Here is a 22169-nt window from a genome sequence, read left to right on the forward strand (position 1 = left end):
CTCTTGCTTACTACTTGTACTGTGGCCTGTTTAGCTGGTTGAAAGCCAAAGCTATATTTCAAAGTCTTGCTACCTTTCTTTACTACATTTTGCTTCTTTGAACTGGTACGTTCTAATTAAGTTTTCAACCTCAACAACAACATGGTTACTTAATTTTCTTGCATTCTTGTCTGCCTACTGCTTGTATCTATTTCAGTACCTTTATTTAGCATGCTGTAATTTCTTTTCTCTTGTTCTGAACTAATGTATTATGAATCCTAAATCTCTACCCCAATATGTTTGATACTTATGGTTTGTTTGGGCCATGACAACATCAAATATTGCTGAACATGACTCAAACTTGGTCCTCCTAGGATCAAAACCTCCATGTCACCCTTATATGTTGTATGTTCTGGTTGATTTACAAGCATGACAGCACCCCTATTGCTGTGCATGCCAGAATTGACTCATGCCTAAGTATACAGGCCCTTGCAATGGATTCCCAATCCCCTGCCCCTTTGGTGTGAAATTATCAACTCTTTAAAGCATTAATGGCTGTCTCCCATCACCCTTTCCCTCTTCTTTGTTCCCTCAGCTTTTAAAACTCAGTTTCTGCACTTCCACTCTCTCTTAGACCTATGTCCTGCCCCCCTCATGTGAGCCTTGACTTGGGACCCATAAGCTCCCTCTAAACTTGTACACATGGGGGCTGGCATTTCCACACTGCACTTGTTCCTTTTCTGGTGATGTAATTTGGGTGTGAGCACCGCCCGGGGTCCTATTGAGGCCCTTAGGGAACTCTAACACACTCAAGTTTGTGAAAGGCTTTGAAGCAATGACATCTTAAGGCAGTTATTCCATAGCTCAGGGATGAACCAAGAATCGGGACTCTTCTAGTTGTATTTTATGTATTTTGATGTATTGGTTTGTAATAATTTGTAATACACGATTGGGGCTGGCTAGTGAAAAGGGTTGGGTATTTATGCATGTCAAGGGTAGAAACCATGCCTATAGGATATTTTAAATTTCTGCATATTCAAACTTGTCACGACCCAAACCCCGCACTGGTCGTGATGGCGCCTCTCGTGAAGACGAGGCCAGCCAACTAACCCAACTCGTCTTTTTAAAAAATAATTTAATCATGAATAAACAGCTAAAGTATNTTGGTATGTATAGACTCGTGGCGAGATAAGGAATCCGATGATGTTAAATTTCTGATTTTCGAGAAGTGGGCCCGAGGCTCAGGTTTTGCAAATTTCGCGATTTTCGATGTTTTTCGATTCTTTTCGATTGGGTTATGTTCCCTTAGCCTATTGTAACATATTCGTTGTGGTTTTGATCAGATTCGACACGCGAGGAGGTCGATTCACGAGGCAAGGGTATAGCGAGCTAGGATTTTGGCCGGCTTGAGGTCAGTAATTATAGTAAATGATATCCTGAGGGTTTGAAACCCCGGATTTGCACAACGTAGTGCTGTATTGAGGGATTTCGTTTTTAGTTTTATTATTTCATCATTCTGAATTAAGTAGATACTTTTCTTATAGGACCTCACTTGAACACCTAGGCAAGCATTAGGCAGTATAAATAAAACTGAACTCGCCTCTGTTATTACAATCAGCAGGTAGGCCCGATTCTGTTTCCTAACTGAGTCATGTAATAAGCCAGGCCTGCTGCAATCAACAATCTCCTTTTCCCTCAAGTATTTTTTTTAGAATCAGACCTTACTCATTTGTTTAAGTCGTGTTATTGCATTGTTTTGTTTGGAGGAGGTATACTTGAGCCTTATGTGTTTATGTGTTTCCCTATTAATGTGCAGTCTTTGTATGTTTTGTATGTCGCCTTAGAATTTTTACCTTTGAAACTTCAAAAAAGCCAAATATCCCTCCCTTTTGGGACTAGTAGTCCTAAGCGCCTCCGGGACTGATAGGTATGGGACGGGTAATAGCATGCAATAAGTAATCGAGACCAATCCGCGCTTTAATACCTTAACGGGGTGGGAAGAGTAGATATGGATATGATGACCGGTGCGTTAATACCACGTGTAGCCCCTCTCTTGAGGGGTGATTACCGGGTATTGCATTGATGTGATCCATATTAAATACAAACCTAGGACCCCTCTCTTTTCATTTGCAAACTCTTTCTTTTTTTAAAACTCTTCTTTCAAAAAAAATGTTCTTTCTTTTATGTGTTGAAATCCCCTCTTATTTGAGCCTTATCTACTTATATGTTAACTGCACCTCAAATTCACAATAACTGTCTGGCCGGGAACCACACTAGTGGATCCTGAGGGGTGCCTAACACCTTCCCCTTAGGATAATTTCAAGCCCTTACCCTATCTCTGGTTATTCAAATGGAACTTAGAATTGAATCTCTATTGGTGTCCTAATGCACCTTAATCATTAGGTGGTGACTCTTCAAATGCAAACCCAATTTCCAAAAGGAACGAGTTGGCCCTCCAAATGTCATAAACCCGATTTTGTGAGAAAAAGGGGGCGCGACAACATGGCGACTCTGCTGGGGACTTTTAGGCTTTTACCATTTCAGACTATTATTGTGAATTTATACCTCTTTATGTATAGTTACTTGTTTAATTCTTTTAAGCATTCAATCCCTTTTTCAATTGCGCAACTGACTTGTCTTTTGTTTCTTTCCTTTTCTACTTTCCTTTACTACTGCTTTAAATTATGAAACTACTGTATTTACTGCTTCCTTAACGTGCAAATACGTGACAACATGTCTTTAATTATTTATTGCACTGTTATGCTCAACATCATATTTCACTCATGCCAAACAAATACCATAGCAACGCTTATAATGAGTGGTTGCGCCCTTCCAATATTATCACCCCCTAAATCCGGAAAAGGCATATTTGCGGTAAGACCAGTCGATCAACGGTGTAGTCGACGGTTCCGTGCCTTCCCCCTTGAGCTGTCCGCTTAAGGGTACCAGTCTAAAACCCCATAGAAACCTTACTCTGTTTAACTGTGCATGCATCATGGTCAAACCTAGCCGAGTCAGTTATGTTGTCCGCATAATGACTCTTTAAGATGGCCTTGTCCAAAGTCCACTGGGTTTCCCTAAAACCCAAACGGACATCGTCAAGTTCTGTGCATTTATTTGGAGAACTAAATGCTTTTGTGCCAATTGTTGATATTAAATAGTCGAGTCCGGTGGGGGTAAGGGCCTAACCTTATTTGTCTTGCAGAAATATGAGGTACGAAGTCCCCAGATTCGGCATGGTCACCAACATCCACCCAAAACTGCAAAGCTGGTGGAAAGATCTTCACTCTAGTGATCAGACTCTTGTTCGGAAATATTTGGGAAACCTACCTTCTCTCCTGGAAATTCAACCCAACAACAAGATCATAGAAGCTGCTACTTTGTTCTAGGATTGTGAGAGGTCCGTATTCCACTTCGGGGACATTGAGATGACACCCTTACTAGAAAAAATAGGAGGATTGGCCGGTATACCATAGGAAACTTCGGGTTTGTTAATGCCTGAGAACCGCAAGGGCAAGGGTTTCCTCAAAATGATGGGTTTGAAGAAGAATCCAGAACTAACATGTTTGAAAGAATCCTACATCCCTTTTGATTATTTGTATGAGAGGTACGGTCACATCAAATCCTACCGTACCTATCCTGACGAGTTTGCCATCACATCATTAGGGCGTATTCACCGAAGGGTCTCTGTATTCATGTTTTGTTTCCTGGGGTTGATTGTATTTCCAATGAAGAAAGCAAGAATCCACACCAGATTGGCCATGGTAACTAAGACCTTAATGGAAGGAATTGGCGGGCCACCATTCAGTATTGTGCCCATGATCATTGCGGAAATATACCGAGCCCTAGAAAAGTGTCAACAGGGAGCCAGTCACTTCGAAGGCTGCAATTTGCTACATCAACTTTGGCTCATGGAGCATCTACAAAAGGGTGAATGCCGACAAGAGATTCAGCGAAGGGACTGGGACGATCACATTGCTTTCCATCACCCAAAGCGAATGAATTATATCCCTGATATGTTTGCTCAGCCAGAGGATGCAAAAGGATGGTTCGAACTGTTTGATAATTTGATCGAGGAGTAGGTACAATGGACGTTCGAGTGGTTTCCGACCGAGGAGTTCATCGCCCGATCATGCACCTTTCTTGATATTGATCGTCCTAAGAGGAACGTACCCTTACGTCCCTCTCCGGGCTATGAGGCAAGCCGGTGGGAAGCAGGTTGTACCCAGGGTTGACAAGATGAGTCACTTTCGGGCTGACTTCCAGGATGATGATAGTCCTTATAAATTCCAAGCTCAACATATGTGGCACTGCAAGATCGTCATGGGAAGGGATACCATCGAGCCAGATAGATACCACGCTGGTTGTGCTCCTTACTATTCAGGATGGTTGGAGGATAAGCATGATGGCCTGGGCCAGCCTGGGTTTGTTCGAGGTCACGGGATCATAGATGAAAAAGCCGAGGCACGGGTCAAATACAACCAACTGCGCAAGAGAATCCGGGAGTGCGAAAGCGAGCACCGTGAGATACAAGAAGCCAATCAAAAGTTGATAGAGGAATGGAAGGACATGGCTGTCAGTGCCAACAAGCGATTGGGATACTTGGAGCGAGGCATAGTGGAGTTGGAAAAGAGATTTCTCAAGAGGGTCGAAGACTGCCAAAATACTGAAGGAAACGAAGGAGGACATCTAGCCAGAGCCTACCTATTGCTGGGACTTCGCGAGCTGGGGAAGCTGTTCGATGGAGCCAGGAATGCCGAATCTGGGGAAGGTCCTTCTGGGACCAAATAGATAGGAGTCTGCCTTTTCTCTTTATAAAATGTAATAAGGCCAATGGCCATTAGTGAGTTTTATTTCTTGCTTATTTAGTGTCATTTTGGGGTTCGTCTATTTTTTTTTAATCAATAAAATGAGGCATTTAGCATCCTAAGTTCTCCAAATCAACTTGTCGCTAGGCCTACCTCGGGCACAACGAGGCTCCCAAATTAGGACACGCTTTATATTTCCGCACTATGTGTTTAAATATTGCAACATTTTCTTATGATCCTCACAAACTTGTTACCTTTTTTGTTTTTACTTTTTGTTTATTATTTCCCCTCCCCAAAGGTTAGTTCGTGCACTCTGGCAACATCATCTTATTCCACGAGATCCAGGGGCCCTCCACCCACTCCTCCTCTTAGTCCTGTCAAAAACAAGAACAAAGGGAAGATGGAAGATCTGAACAACACCGGAAAGGAGAACTCAACTGAACGGGTAGAGGTCACTCATGGTCATGTTACTCAGGTTTCCAAAGAAAATGCATCCCAACTCAAACAAAAGCTGCTGAAATTCCAAGAAGAACTTGACCGGGTTCGAAATCTGGCAAATCTGTCATTTTCTCTCACTACTCCAGATATCAATTTCCCAATTGCTCAGAACCCTACACCTCCACAGAACATCCCAAAGCAACAGAACCATCCCGCTCCTCACCACCACTGCAACACCTGCCATACCTCAAATAACACCCTGCTGCTCATCCTAGAACACCAGAACTCCACAAATGATCACTGCCACACCCAACATAATACCCCCATCTACATGGAGAATATGCCACACTCCACCCAACCCATCTCAAGCACACCCGAGTCTGATGATAAAGACTTGCTCATCAGAAAACTGGCTGAAGAACTTAAGAAATTAACTAGCCGAATTCAAGGTGTTGAAGGAAGTAAGGGAATTGAAGGGCTGAACTACGAAGATCTTTGCATACAGTCCGATGTCGAACTGCCCGAGGGGTACAAACCTCCTAAGTTCGAGTTGTTTGATGGTACAGGGGATCCAAGGGTCCATTTGAGAACGTACTGTGACAAGCTGGTTGGAGTAGGAAAAGACGAGAAAATCCGCATGAAGCTTTTCATGAGGAGCTTGAAAGGAGATGCTTTGTCCTGGTACATTAGCCAAGATCCAAAGAAGTGGCCGAACTGGGTAAGCATGGCGTCCGACTTTATGGACAGGTTCAGGTTCAACATGGAAAATGCGCAGGATGTGTTCTATATTCAAAATCTAAAGAAGAAGCCCACAGAAACATTTCGCGAGTATGCTACCCGTTGGAGGTCCGAAGCTGCTAAGGTTAGACCTGCCTTAGAGGAAGAACAAATGAACAAATTCTTTGTCCGGGCTCAAGACCCACAGTATTATGAAAGTCTGATGATGATCGAGGGCCACAAGTTTTCTGACATTATCAAGCTGGGAGAAAGGATCGAAGAGGGCATCAAAAGCGGTATGGCTACAAACTTCGAGGCCTTGCAAGCTACAAATAAGGCTTTACAGTCAGGAGGTGTGTCCAAGAAAAGGGACGTAGGAGCCGTAATGGTGGCACAGAGAACCAAATCTCCTATCAAATACCAAACCTACCCAACACCTCCACTCACATATCAGCCTACTCCAAACTACCAAGCACCCTCACCCTCTTACCAAACTCTACCACCCACTTATCAATCACCTCCACCTCCCACATATCAGCCTACTTCACCAAGATATCCCCAACTCGCACACGTTTACCAAGCCTACAATGCCTACCCTCCCACTATCAATCCCCTCCTGCACACCAAAACTTCCCTAGACCTCGACCAAACTTTGACCGAAGGCCTCCGAAACAATATACAGCTATTGTTGAACCAATTGACCAGTTGTATGAAAGACTCAAAGCTACTGGTTATGTCACCCCTATCCCTACTGCAACTCCTGAGAACCCTTCTCAGTGGGTTAATCCAAACAAATCATGTGCCTACCACTCCGGTATGAAAGGACACACCATTGACGAATGTCGTTCTCTGAAAGACAAGATCCAAACTTTAATTGATAACAAGATTATTGTGGCAAAGGAACCTGCTCCAAATGTCCGCAATAATCCTCTGCCGGACCACAAGGGTGAAGGCGTTCACATGACCGAAATAGAAGACGATTGGGATCCCGAGGGATCGATCGGTTTGATCACAGAAGGTGACGACCCAAGAAACCAATAGTTACTCTTAATCCGATCGTGGTCCAGATTCAGCCCTCTGGGGACGACGAGGTAAATATGTCTGTGCCACTTGAGTTTGAAGCAACGTCCTCTGAAAAGACACCAGCACCAATTAAGGTCAAATTCGTGTCTCCAGCGAATGCACCTACACCATTCGAAGTTGTAGTTTTACTACCCAAGGTACATGCTCCGTTCGGAGTAAAGATAGCCACGCTGATCCCAGTGGCGATGTCGACCATGATGCCATTCCATACGAAGGCTATCCCATGGGACTATACAGCCGAAGCAAGAAGGAAAGGCAAGGTTAGGTTCGGAGAGGCTATTGCGGCACAGGGTATGATGAGAACTGGTAGAGTTTATACCTCAGAACATCTGGCTGAGTCGAGCAAGCAGGCCTCTAACCGGCCGCCCATCATCGAGACCAGGCTAGATAATCTCTGGAGAAAGATACAGGCCAAGGAATACTCGGTCATCGACCAGCTGAACGAAACACCGGCACAAATTTCCATCCTCGCTTTGCTACAAAATTCCGACGCACACAAGAATGCCCTGTTGAGGGTGCTGAGTGAAGCATATGTGCCAAGGAACATCACCGGCGGAGAAATGGCTAACATGGTAGGACAGGTATTGGAAAGTCACAAGATCACTTTTCATGAAGATGAGCTGCCACCTGAAGGGTTCGATTACAACAAGGCATTGCACATCACCGTGCAATGTGAAGGCTATTTTATCACCAAAATCCTGATCGATGGAGGGTCCAGCCTCAATATTTATCCGCTGGTAACACTCAAGAAGTTGGGTAAAGGGCTGCACGAGATAAAAGAAGGAGCAATCAACGTGAAAGCTTTTGACGGATCCCAAAGGTCCACCATTGGGGAGATTAGTCTGTGTTTGCAAATGGGGCCAACTTGGTTCGATGTTGATTTTCAAGTGATAGATGTGTCGGCATCTTACAACCTGCTGTTGGGACGACCATGGATTTATGCTGCTGGGGCCGTAGCGTCAACACTACATCAGGCGGTAAAATTTGAGTGGAATCACCAGGAGGTGATCACTCACGACGACGGTAGAAATCCTATATACAGTCGCTAGACCATTCCGGCAATCGGAGGCAGAAGAAAGCCAGGTGGGGAGACCTATCACCACATCGGGCAAGTCAATGACAAAGATAAATGGTGGGACAATAAGATCGAGAGCATATGGAACTGGAGTGGGTACGAGCCTGGCAAGGGGCTTGGCAAGAACCTCCAAGGAATCACTAAGCCTATAAAACTCAAGAAACATGGCACCACTTTCGGTCTGGGATATGAGTATACCTGGGAAGAATTCAACAACTGGTCTCCACCATGGCGCGGTCCCTACTACCCATTGGAACAGCCAATACCACCTTTAGAGCAGACTTTCCAACAGGCTGACATTGTTTATGGGACAGACGAAGAGAAAGCACTTGATGCGGTGAAGAACTTGTTCTTAGAAGACAATGACATGGACTGCTGTGTTGTTTTCAAGGAGGAGGGGGAGGAAGGTCCTTCCATACAAGCTGTGAGTAGAGGAGCATACCTCAACAATTGGACCATCAGGACCACCAGAGCCCGGCAAGCCTCGGGGTAGCAAGGCTGAACAAGCATCATGCACTATCTTTTACTTTTACTAGTTAATTTTTCCTTTCACATTTATGATTTCCGCAATAAGATCTTCGATGTTCAAAATAGTTATGGAATTTATCAAAGCATTTTGTTCTTTCTTATAAATTAACACTCTTATTATTTTCTCTCACTACTTTACATATACAGCATTACTATTACTTATCTTGATGAACCAATGACTGTGACATGCAATGAGACAACGCAACAAACGGACATTGATTCAGAGGAAGATGACATACCGGAGGAGATTGTTAAAGAAGTTGAGAATTTTGAAAACAGACCGAAGTCCAACATAGACGAAACAGAAATTGTTAACCTGGGAGATGCAGAAAAACGTCAAGGAAACACGAATCAGCGTTCACTTATCGCCATCAGAAAAGAAGGAATACACAGAATTTCTAAGGGAATATGAGGACATATTCACCTGGTCATATGACGACATGACCGGTCTAAATACGTCTATTTGTGGCTCACAAACTGCCAACTGATCCGACATGTCCGCCGGTAAAGCAGAAGCTCAGAAAGTTCAAGCCAGATATGAGTTTGAGAATCAAGGAAGAAGTCACTAAGCAAGTCAAAGCTAAGGTTCTTAGGGTAGTGGAATACCCGACATGGTTAGCCAACATCGTTCCAGTACCATAGAAGGACGGGAAGGTCAGAGTCTGTGTCGACTACCGGAATCTCAACCGGGCCAGTCCGAAAGACGACTTCCTTTTGCCAAATATACACATCTTGATTGACAATTGCGCCAAGCATGAGTTACAATCATTTGTAGATTGTTTTGCCGGTTACCATCAGATCTGGATGGATGAAGAAGATGTAGAGAAAACGGCTTTCATTATGCCGTGGGGAATGTACTGCTACAAGATGATGTCGTTTGGCCTTAAGAATGCAGGGGCCACCTACATGAGAGACATGTGTGAAACCTTCAAGATCAGACACAAGAATTTTACAGCCTACAGGCCTCAGATGAATGGAGCCGTAGAAGCCGCCAACAAGAATATCAAGAAGATATTGAGAAAAATAATAGAGAAGCATAAGCGGTGGCACGAGAAGCTATCATTTGCTTTATTGGGGTACCGCACCACAGTCCGCACGTCAACAGGGGCAACCCCCTATATGCTGGTTTATGGTACAGAAGTCGTCATTCCCGCCGAAGTAGAAATTCCTTCCTTAAGGATCATATAGGAAGTTGAGATCGACGATGCAGAATGGGTGAAGAGTCGTTACGAGCAGCTGGCTCTTATAGATGGAAAGAGAATGAATGCAGTTTGCCATAGTCAGCTCTATCAGAACAGAATGTCCAGAGCCTTCAACAAAAGAGTCCGGCCAAGACAGTTCACACCAGGGCAGCTGGTATTAAAGAAAAATTTTCCGCATTAAGACGAGGCCAAAGGGAAGTTCTCTCCCAACTGGCAAGGCCCATACATGGTTCATCGGGTTCTGACAGGAGGAGCCCTCATACTTGCAGAAATGGACGGAGAAGTCTGGCCAAAGCCAATCAACTCACATGCAGTCAAACGTTACTACGTGTAATTTATATGCTTTCCTATGCGATGTATTTGAACTACGTCTGACCTGATTCCCGTTTAAGAGGGGATACGTAGGCAGCCCCATAGGTTCGGTCACAATTTAACAAAATTTTTATTTCCCCCGCAATTGGAAACTGGGGCATAATTTTGAGGAGGACCCTCAAAATTCCGAAGTAATTTCAGCCAATCATCACAAGTAACCGTCAGAAGCATCAACCCATTAAACTGGGGCAGAATTTTGAGGAGGACCCTCAAAATTCCGTAGCAAGAGAGGTCGCAATGTCTTAAGCCACGTCACAGTCATCGGTTCATCTAAAAGACGTTTCTTAATTGTATACTTATGTCATATTTTTACAAATTCATGCATGTTTATTATCGAAATCGCCTTGTTTAGCAACGCTACCCCCAATGATACATACCGTATCACCAGATCAAAGCCGAACAGGTCAAGCAGAGCCAGCGGGGATACTAACTAACCTCCCCCCTCTACAAAACTCATGATTTTTCTTCGGATGCATGTACTGGGATCACGAAAGCATCAGGCATGCTATATACTCACGAGACAAACATTGTTCAGAAATACAATTCTCAGAACTATCGCACTTACCAACATTTGCTATCTACGCACGCCAGCGATATTCCGTGTGTCACAATGTCCCCAGCAGTCACGATACCGTAACCTGCTATCAGCTAAGAAATCTCTATTACCATTTGCCCTTTTATTTCTTGCATAAGGCTACCATTCTGCCTTCCGAGACTAAAGGCTGTCTCCATCTGCATTTTTGCATTGCATAAGGCTACCATTCTGCCTTCCGAGACTAAACGCTGTCTCCATCTGCATTTTTGAATTGCATAAGGCTACCATTCTGCCTTCTGAGGTTGAACTCTACCTCCATCTACATTTGTATGGCTGAGAGATCGCCACCTTATTTTACACTTGCATGGCTGAAAGATCGCCACCTTATTTTACATTTGCATGGCTGAAAGATCGCCACCTTATTTTACACTTGCATGGCTGAAAGATCGCCACCTTATTTATACTTGCATGGCTAAAAGATCGCCACCTTATTTACATTTCTTGCATGGCTGAAAGATCGCCACCTTATATACATTTTGTGCATGGCTGAAAGATCGCCACCTTATTCACATTGCATGGCTGAAAGATAGCCACCTTATCTACATTGCATGGCTGAAAGATTGCCACGTTACTTACATTTGCATGGCTGAAAGATCCCGCCTTATTTACATTTGCATGGCTGAAAGATCGCCACCCAGTGCATCTCATGGGCTGAAAAATCGCCAAATATTGCATCTCATAGGCTGAAAGATCGCCAAATTATCCAAAGGCGCCATTGTTCGGAGGCACCATTTTCATAGCCCGAGAACGCCATGTCATGGCCTGAGGACCCCTTTAATCCTTTTGCATATCATTATTCAAAGGCGTCATGGTTCGAATGCACCATTTTCATGGCCCGAGAGCATCATTTCATAGCCTGCGAATCCTTTATTATAAGCTTCATGGCCCAGGACACCATGGTCTAAAGACGTCATCCTAACCGTCCAAAGACAACATTCATGGTCCAACGGGAATTTGCATCATGTCTAAATTTATGCACAACATATGCCTTGTATTACTTATTTGCAGGCAAACCGGCAAGCAGCAGCCGTCCCGGCATGAGCGTTTCCGCTCCAGTGCCCGCAGCCACATCAGGCCTAACCATTCCAGTAAGTTTCTCACTCACCCAGCCCAAAATATTGCGCCCGTTCTTGGAAAGTACCCGTCGGCATACTCCGCCGACGGATCCTGAACTACATATGGCCTGATTCCTGTAAAACCAAGGATATGTAGGCAGCTCGGAACCCAGGGCACGGCCTAAGCCTCCTCGAACCATTTCGTTCGGTCAAAATTGGCCATCATATCTTTACCCGACAACTCTTTTATCCTTCCCGGTAAAGAGGGGCAGCTGTTGATACCCAATTTTTCCCTATATATTTTTAATATGCAAAATACTTTCAAAATAGCATGTGCATGCATATATAAGTATATCCAAATGTTATACTATTTTTTCCTTAATTTTTAAAGATTATTAAATCAATTTATTGCCCTATTTTATCCATAAAAACCCAATAATTATTCCCAAAATTATCATTTTTGGTGATTCATTTATTGGATTTTCATATTTATACCAAAATGTGGCTAATATAATTTTTGCATATTTTTACAAAGTTATTTAGTATTTTTAAAGTTAAACTGTATGTAATTAAAATATTAGCCTCTTTTAGGATTAATTACGTTTATATTCATAAAAAATTAGGTCTGGTATTTTTAAATAATTGATTGTGTGTTATAAATCATTTTTGGTACTTTGAATTTATTCCCAGAAATTAATTTATTCTTTTATAAATTAAATAGGGGAAAATTGGCTATTCAAGTTATAGACAAATTTGGCTTTCAATTGTGGCCAAAATCGGACCAATTCCTAGCCCAATTTTATTCTTATAACCCAATCACCCGACCCAGACCTTATACACGCCTACCCGACCCAAAAAACCCATCAGATCAGGACCGTTGATCTAAAAGATCAACGGCCAGAATTTGTTCTTACCATTTTAATTCATACGACCCCCCAACCCTAAGCCATTTTTCCAAAGGCACCACCTTCAGATGCTCTCATCCTCTCTCCTCTCTCAAACCTAACCCTAGACTCCGTCAATCGCCTCCTTCTCCGGCCATCTCCGGCTACCTCCTTTCAACCCCAAGCCTCCAATGGGTCTCTCATCGCCTTGCTCAATATCTCTGAGGTCCTCAAGGGTCCTGGGCCATGTCGATTTGGACCTAGGGTTTCCGATTCTGTTGTTCGAAGTTTCTCTGGTGTGATTTTGGGCAAAATCACACCATATGTGTTACGATTTGTGAAGTTACAACAGGTTCTTTCAATTTCTATTTGGTTTTCCTTTTGAAACCCTAACTCTCTCCTGAATCTCTCACAACGATGTTATTTTCACGCTTTAAGCATGTTTCCTTCTATGATCAGATTATTCTCGAGCGTTTTCTGAAAGATCGCCTACTCTAAACCATTTTTACTTTCTTTGAAAACTACGGTTTCTCGGAGTTCTTTTACGCAAGTTTTAACAGATTTCGTTATGATTAAAACCTTTTTCCTTGTTCATTTTGACCGATTTCATGCTCCTACTGCTTTTTAACTTGACTTTGCTAAAAGCCCTAATTTCTAAAGATTTTCTTCGCTCTGGTTATGTGTGTTAGCATGATTTCTTTACTTTGGTTCTGTGTGTTGGCATGTTTTCTTCGCTTTGTTTATGTGTGTTAGCCTGACTTCCTTTGCCTTGGTTCTGTGTGTTAGCCTGCTTACCTGACTCTTGTTAATGTCTCGTGCTCACCATGCTTTGAATATGTTCTGCTGAATCTTAGCCTACTTATACCACCTCTGAATGATTGTGTTTGCTCATCTCTTGTTTCTTTCTGTCTATATGGCTGACTCTGTTTACTACTCTTGTTCATTTACCTCTATTTATATGTTGAAAATACAGAACCATGACTTCCCATGATTGATTCTGATTTTCCTTAATTGTTGGTAATCGAAAGATTTTCTTTCAAAGCCCTAGAATTCTACTCGTCTGTTTAAATCAACTGATTTCATTACCTTATCAGCTATAGTACCTTGTTTTTACTGGGCCTTTCCTTAATTGGGTTTTTCTGAATTTGGTCCTAATTGACTACTCTATGCCTACTGAACCTTGACTCCTTCCTTATTTAATCATGCACTGATTTTTCTTCTTGCCTTATATGGTACTGAATCTTTCCGTTTGATCTTGATTCCCTTAACTTATGGGAGTACTTCCTTGATTCTCTAATTGATTGATTCTGAGTTCTTAAATTAATGTACTACTATGATTTTTACCTTATTTCACTACCTACTTTCAACTATAAATACCCTAAGTCTTTCACAAACAAGGGAGAACACTTTTAATTCTAAACTCACACTTACACTCAAAACACTCTCTCTTGCTAATTACTTGTACTGTGGCCTGTTTAGCTAGTTGAAAGCCAAAGCTATATTTCAAAGTCTTGCTACCTTTCTTTACTACATTTTGCTTCTTTGAACTGGTACGTTCTAATTAAGTTTTCAGCCTCAACAACAACATGGTTACTTAATGTTCTTGCATTCTTGTCTGCCTACTGCTTGTATCTATTTCAGTACCTTTATTTAGCATGCTGTAATTTCTTTTCTCCTGTTCTGAATCAATGTATTATGAATCCTAAATCCCTAGCCCAATGTGTTTGATACTTATGGTTTGTTTGGGGCAGGACAGCATCAAATATTGCTGAACATGACTCAATATTGGTCCTCCTAGGATCAAAACCTCCATGTCACCCTTATATGTTGTATGTTCTGGTTGATTTACAAGCATGACAGCACCCCTATTGCTGTGCATGCCAGAATTGACTCATGCCTAAGTATATAGGACCTTGCAATGGATTCCCAACCCCCTGCCCCTTTGGTGTGAAATTATCAACTCTTTAAAGCATTAATGGTTGTCTCCCATCACCCTTTCCCTCTTGTTTGTTCCCTCAGCTTTTAAAACTCAGTTTCTGCACTTCCACTCTCTCTTAGACTTAAGTCTTGCCCCCATCATGTGAGCCTTGCCTTGGGACCCATGAGCTCCCTCTGAACTTGGACACATGAGGGCTGGCATTTCCACACTGCACTTGTCCCTATTCTGGTGATGTAATTTGGGTGTGAGCACTGCCAGGGGTCCTATTGAGGCCCTTAGGGAACGCTGACACACTCAAGTTTGTGAAAGGCTTTGAAGCAATGGCATCTTAAGGCAGTTATTCCATAGCTCAGAGAGGAACCAAGAATCGGGCCTCCTCTAGTTGTATTTCATGTATTTTGATGTAATTTATTATTCCTTGTTTGTAATAATTTGTAATAAACGATTGGGGCTGGCTAGTGAAAAGGGTTGGGTATTTATGCATGTCAAGGGTAGAAACCATGCCTATAGGATATTTTAAATTTCTGCATATTCAAACTGTATTTAGAAACCATGCCTATAGGGTATTTTAATTTTGCACCTCAGACATCATGCCTATAGAGATTTATTTTGCATGTTTAACTTCACATCTAGATAACCTGCCTATAGGGATTATCTAAAATTCTGCACGTTTAGATATCATGTTTTAGGGCCCAAGTGGTTATAATCCAGTAACGTGTTAAAATCAGTAACGAATAGAAATCATGCCTATAAGGATTCTTAAATAAATCTGATTTGCTTCATTCAAAGTCAATGTTAGATATCATGCTCCTAGGGATTAAAATAAGATATTATCACCTGCAAAATCCGTAACCGGTCTAATTTAATTTCGCCTATTCTGAATCTTTTTTTATATATAATCTAACTCCCTCACCTGACGAGGTCTAGCAAGCATGCCTATAGGATTCCGAACATTTCATTTTTAGTTTTATTATTTTATCATTCTGAATTAAGTAGATATTATGCCTATAGGACCTCGCTTGAACATTTAGGCAAGCCTTAGGCAGTATAAATAAAACTGAACTCGCCTCTGTTATTACAATCAGCAGGTAGGCCCGATTCTGTTTCCTAACTGAGTCATGTAATAAGCCAGGCCTGCTGCAATACAACAATCTCCTTTTCCCTCGAGTATTTTTTAGAATAAGACCTTACTCATTTATTTAAGTCGTGCTATTGCATTGTTTTGTTTGGAGGAGGTATACTTGAGCCTTATGTATTTATGTGTTTCCCCTTTAATGTGCAGTCTTTATATGTTTTGTATGTCGCCTTAGAATTTTTACCTTTGAAACTTCAAATAAGCCTAATATCCCTCCCTTTTAGGATTAGTAGTCCTAAGCTCCTCCGGGACTGATAGGAATGGGACGGGTAATAGCATGCAATAAGTAATCGAGACCAATCCGTGCTTTAATACCTTAACGGGGTGGGAAGGGTAGATATGGATGTGATGACCGGTGCGTTAATACCACGTGTAGCCCCTCTCTTGAGGAGTGATTACCGGGTATTGCATTGATGTGATCCATATTAAATACAAACATAGGACCCCACTCTTTTCATTTGCAAACTCTTTCTTTTTTTAAAACTCTTCTTTCAAAAAAAATGTTGTTTCTTTTATATGTTGAAATCCCCTCTTATTTCAGCCTTATCTGCTTATATGTTAATTGCACCTCAAATTCACAATAACTGTCTGGTCGGGAACCACACTAGTGGATCCTGAGGGGTGTCTAGCACCTTCCCCTTAGGATAATTTCAAGCCCTTACCCTATCTCTGGTTATTCAAATGGAACTTAGAATTGAATCTATATTGGTGTCCTAATGCACCTTAATCATTAGGTGTCGACTCTTCAAATCCAAACCCAGTTCCCAAAAGGAACGAGTTGCCCCTCCAAATGTCATAAACCCGATTTCGCGAGAAAAAGGGGGCGCCACATCCTTAACTTGTAATTTTAAATTTAGGACTAAGTATATTGATATTGAAATTCCTAAAGATAAGTGTCTTTAACTTTTGAATTTGGAAATCAAAGATAAGGACCAAGTGTCCTTAACTTTTCAACTTGGAATTCAAAGTTTAGGACCAAGTGTCCTGAACTTTTGAACTTGCAAGTCAAAGTTCAGGACCATGTGTCCTTAACTTTTGAACTTGTAAGTCTAAGTTCAGGACCAAGTGTCCTCAACTTTTGAAGTTGAAAGTCTAAGTTCAGGACCATGTATGAACTTGAAACTTGAAGTTCAGGACCAAGTGTCCTTAACTTTTCAACTTAAAACTTGATGCTCAGGACCAAGTGTCCTTAACATTTCAAATTGAAACTCAAACTTCAGGACCAAGTGTCCTCAACTTTTGAAGATGGAACTATAAGTTAAGGACTGCATGTCCTTAACTTTTATACTTGTTAGTCTAAGTTAAGGACAAAGTGTCCTGAACTTTTGAACTTGTAAGTCTAAGTTCAGGATCATGTGTCCTTACCTTTTGAACTTGAAACTCAAACTTCAGGACCAAGTGTCCTTAACTTTTCAACTAGAAACTCAAACTTCAGGACCAAGTGTCCTTAACTTTTCAACTTGAAAGTCTAATTTCAGGAGTAACTTCTAACTTTGATATTTTCGAAATTTTCAGGGAAAAAACTGATATATATTGTAACGACCCGACCGGTCGTTTAGAGCTTTTGCACTTTGCTCGCCAGTTTTCGGGCATGACTTGCCCCGTGTAGTATATTATGACTTATGTAAACTGTTGTGTTTTGGTTTTAGGGGTAATCGGAATGAATTTGGAAGAACAGTTATCAGTTTGAAGCTTGAAATTTGAAAGGTTTGACCAATATTTGACTTATTTGTATATGATCTTGGATCGGAACTTTTATGATTTGGTTAGCTCTGTTAGGTGATTTGGGACTTGGGAGCGTGATCGGAATGCATTTTGGAAATACGTGGAAGGTTTAGGCTTGAATTGGCGAAAGTGAGATTTTGGCGTTTTTCCGATTGATGGGTGAAATTTTGATATAGGGGTCGGAATGGAATTTCGAAAGTTGCGGTAGCTTCGTTGTATCATTTGTGGCGTGTGTGCAAAATTTCAGGTCATTCGAATGTGGTTTGGTTGGGTTTTAGATCAAAAACGGAATTTGGAAGTTCTTGAAATTCATAGGTTTGAATCCGATGTGATTTTGGTGTTTTGATGTTGATTTGAGCATTCCGAAGGTTGGAACAAGTTTGAACGATGTTATGGGATATGTTGGCATGTTTGGTTGAGGTACCGAGGGCCTCGGGTGAGTTTCGGGTGGTCAATCGGACCATTTCATGTTGTTTCAAATTGCAGAAAACCAGCTGAAGTGTTGCAGACAATCTGTTCTTCGCATTTGCGGTCAGGGACCCGCGTTCGCGAAGGGTGATCTTCTGAGGTGAGAATTTTTGCCTTCGCGTTCGCGTTTAGTGTGTCGCATTCGCCATGTTGTGATGTTTTATTTTCCGTGTTCGCGAGGCATGTGTCGCGTTCGCATTGAGTAAGTAAAAATAGATGGGGTCTAAGCCTTTTGTGCTTCGCGTTCGCGTAAGGAGGTCGCGCTCGCGATGGTTTGGAAAGCGGATGCTTCGCGTTCGCGTGATGGATGTCGCGTTCGCGTAAGGGAATTTTTGGTCAGCGGATTTTTGTGCTTCGCGAACGCGAGGCTTTGACCGCGTTCACGAAGAACTATTTTTATGCCTGGACAGAATGTTTTAAAAGGGCTATTCCGCAATTTTGAGGCTAAGAACCTCCATTGTTGAGCGATTTTGAAGCTTGGGAGAGCTAATTGAAGAGGGAATTCAAGAAGATTTCTTGGGGAAGATTTTTGAACTCAAAAACTCGATTCTTGTGTGAATTCCACCTAATTAATCATGGAATTATGCCGAAAATTGAGGAATTAGGGCTTGAATTTGGAGAGTGTAAATTTGGGATTTGAGCGGCCATTTGGGGTCCGATTTTGATGTTCATGGTATGTATAGCCTCGTGAGAGGACAAGGTTTCCATTGATGTTAATTTTATCGGATTCCGAGACATGGGCCCGGCGGCCGGGTTTGAGCAATTTCGAGATTTTTTATGTGAATTGAATATTTTCGAGTGGGCTTCGTTCCCTTAGCATATTTTAATGATTATGTACTGATTGTGGCTAGATTTGGAGCATCCGGAGGTCGATTCGTGCGGGCAAAGGCATCGCGGGCTAGAGCTTGGACCGGATCGAGGTGAGTAATGATTGTATATGATGTTCTGAGGGTTTGAAACCCCGGATTGCACATCGTAGTGCTATATTGAGGTGAGGCACACGCTTGATGACGAGCGTGGAGTCGTGCACTATTGGGGACTGTGACTTGGTCCGTCCCGATTGATGATTTTACCGCGTATTTGACTGAAATCTAATTGTTATCATCATTATTTGGGTTGCATGCCATATTTGGGCTTCGTGCCAACTATTTGAACCCTTCGGGGGTTTTTGTTGATATTTCCTCACTGTATTGACTTATTACTTGAACTCAGTCATGTTATTTTCCACTGTTTTCAAAATACAGCCATGTTCACTCAGTTTTAATACTCAAATGATATTTAAATGATCTTTTGGGCTGAGAAACACTAATTTTACTGATGCCCGAGAGGCTTATGTGACTGTTGGCTGAGTAAGGCCGAGGGCCTGCATTGTGCGGATATCTTTTGGGTCGGGCTGCACGCCGCAGCGGTGATACACTGATACTGATTTGAGGCCGAGGGCCTGAGATATGTACGCCACGAAGTGGCTTGATTGATATGAGGCCGAGGTCCTAGATTTGATGCCACAAGATGGCTTGTTATTGCGCTTGGGCCGTAAGGGGCCCCTCCAGGAGTCTGCACACCCCCAGTGAGCGCGGGTACCCAGTGTGATGTGAGATATAGCCCGAGTGGCTGGTATTGTTCGATGTGATTGCCCGAGGGGCTGATACTGTTCTATGTGATTGCCCGAGGGGCCGGTACTGTTCTGAGATATTGCCGGAGGGGCGGATTTGTTGATATTGTGCCCGAGGGGCGAACCTTATGTGCTTATCTTTCTTATTTGACTGTCATTTACTTGCTTAATTGTGTATTTCTGCCCGAGGGGCGGATTTCTGTGCTTATCTGCACTAGTTGTTCTGCATTCATTCGCGCAACAGTTGAAAATGTCATTTTCAAAAGAGTTTAAACTGAGCTAAGATGTATTAAAGGATTTTACAGCTTCATTGCTTTCTTACTGGTTTTTTAAAACTGCTTCTATACAACATGTTGATGCTTTTTTCGTGATTTCTTACCATTCAGACTTTAGTTATGATTATTACTCACTGAGTTGGCAGTACTCATTTTACTCCTTGCACCTTGTGTGCAGATTCAGGTATTTTCTGGACCCGGTCACGGGTATTGATTGATCGGAGGCTTAGTCGTCAGAGTATAGCAAGGTAGCTACCAGCGTTCGCAGTACTGCTTTCTCTCTCTTCATTCTATTAGACTGTACTGAGTACATTTCAGACTTTGTCAGTTGTATTTAGACTTAGTAGATGCTCATGACTAGTGACACCCCGGTATCGGGCAGAGTTGGGTTGTATTTCGCGTGTTGTTTTGCATTGTTATTGTTACTTCTGAGTTTATATCATATTTTAGACGTAATGCTTATTGTTTAATTGCTTAAAGACTGGATTGGAAATGTGTCGGCTAGCCTTGTCTTCATGAGAGGCGCCATCACGACCGGGTTTGGGTTTAGGGTCGTGACAAGTTGGGATCAGAGCCTAGGTTACATAGGTCTCACGAGTCATGAGCAAGTTTAGTAGAGTCTCGCGAATAGGTACTGAGACGTCTGTATTTATCCTTGAGAGGCTGCGGAACCTTTAGGAAAAACTTCACATTCTTGAATTCTTATCGTGCGTCTTTGATTCAGCTTGAAATATAACTCTTTGAACTCCTTCCACACATTCGTATGCGCGAACGAGCGCTCAGTATCAGTGCATCGATGGCTTGTAATTCCCTGATCGAGGGGCGAGGTGTGATATCTGTATGTTTGATGTTGGGCCAGTCTGGAGGACTTGAGGCCGGATTTTTACCTATAGCTTGAGCACCAAGGTGCTTATTATGTGAGCCGTAGTTTTGAACTTATATACTCAGTAGTGCCCCCATTAGTAGAAGTGATGGTTTGATGGCTATGCGATGAGTATGTGTGACTGCGAGATGTGATCATATGATTTGGAAGCGACGGGAAGGGTTTTCTAGAGGATAGTAGAACTATTAGGTGCTCGATTTCCATCTTAATTTGAGGTATAGCCCCGAGTTATGGGTGTGTGATGAATCCTTTCATGTTTTCTACTTGGGAGTGAAGTAAATTTCACGTTGCAGCATAAGTCTAGACTCAGAAAGATTAAGTGACTGCGCGATAAATAGAGTATGTTCATTATGTGTTATGGTGAATTTTGATCTATGGCTTCGATCCAAGTGGGGGAGTCTGCTATTGAATAGTTTATTGCACAGTTATGTGCTATAATGGTTCCAGTTCGAGGCGTATTTGTGAATCAGTTATGGCTCGAGTAAAGGAAATTTCAATGAAGGTTATGTTATGCTTTATGGGTGTACGAGAATCGGGGAATGACTTGAGTTGTGGTTGGTAAGGAATGCTTGGTTCATAGGGCAGGAAGTTGCTTGGTTATATTGGGATGAGGTCACATTCTGTAGTGTCGGGGTGCTAATGAAGCACAGGTTGTTCGGTTCGTTTAATCAATTTAAATGCGGTTTGAGTAGAGTGGATGACTCTAGAGAATGGTCCTATTGTGTTTAAAATTTTACATGCAATAATTGGAGGCTTTCAAGTTGTACTTATGGCTAGAAACTGAGTTCTTCAGTGGAAGATGGCAAGACTTGTGGTATTTTCTATATTAATTATGGGATTCTACATATCAGTATCGGGAAGGTGAAGGTAATGGCTTTGGATTCGCAGTAAGTCCTTTCAGAGTAGGTATCTTGAATATGGTGCTTTGGGGAACATTTAAGAGAGTATTCAGCGGGTTGTGAGCCTTAGGCTGTGTGGTATTATGCTTGGGTCTCATGTGGTAAGTTTGGGTTGAGGAAATGTGGTGTTATAGCAAGAAGGAGTATCAAGTGGAGGTAAATCAGAAGGGAGCTCGGATAGATAGGATAGATTGTAGTAGGCCATATCGGTATGGTAAGTATATGATTAGTTCTTTGGGTGTTTACAAGGTAATGAGTTTCTACAGGTATTTCGCGGCAATGCTCTTGGGTTTTAGTGGCCTGCGTAGGTTGGTTGAGTTAGGAGGATTCACTCCTGACAGGCTTGTTTGGGCAAAGGGGAGTCGAAGAGTTCTTGTTGTTTTCTACCGTGGCTAGAGATGTATATTTTCTGCTGGCATGAGAAGCAAGGGATGTGTAGTGATTTTCTTCTGGATGGGATCAATGGAAAGTTCTTGGCTAGTTGAGTACGTAGATGT

Source organism: Nicotiana attenuata, unplaced genomic scaffold (genome assembly GCF_001879085.1).
Source record: "Nicotiana attenuata strain UT unplaced genomic scaffold, NIATTr2, whole genome shotgun sequence".
Lineage (NCBI taxonomy): Eukaryota > Viridiplantae > Streptophyta > Magnoliopsida > Solanales > Solanaceae > Nicotiana > Nicotiana attenuata.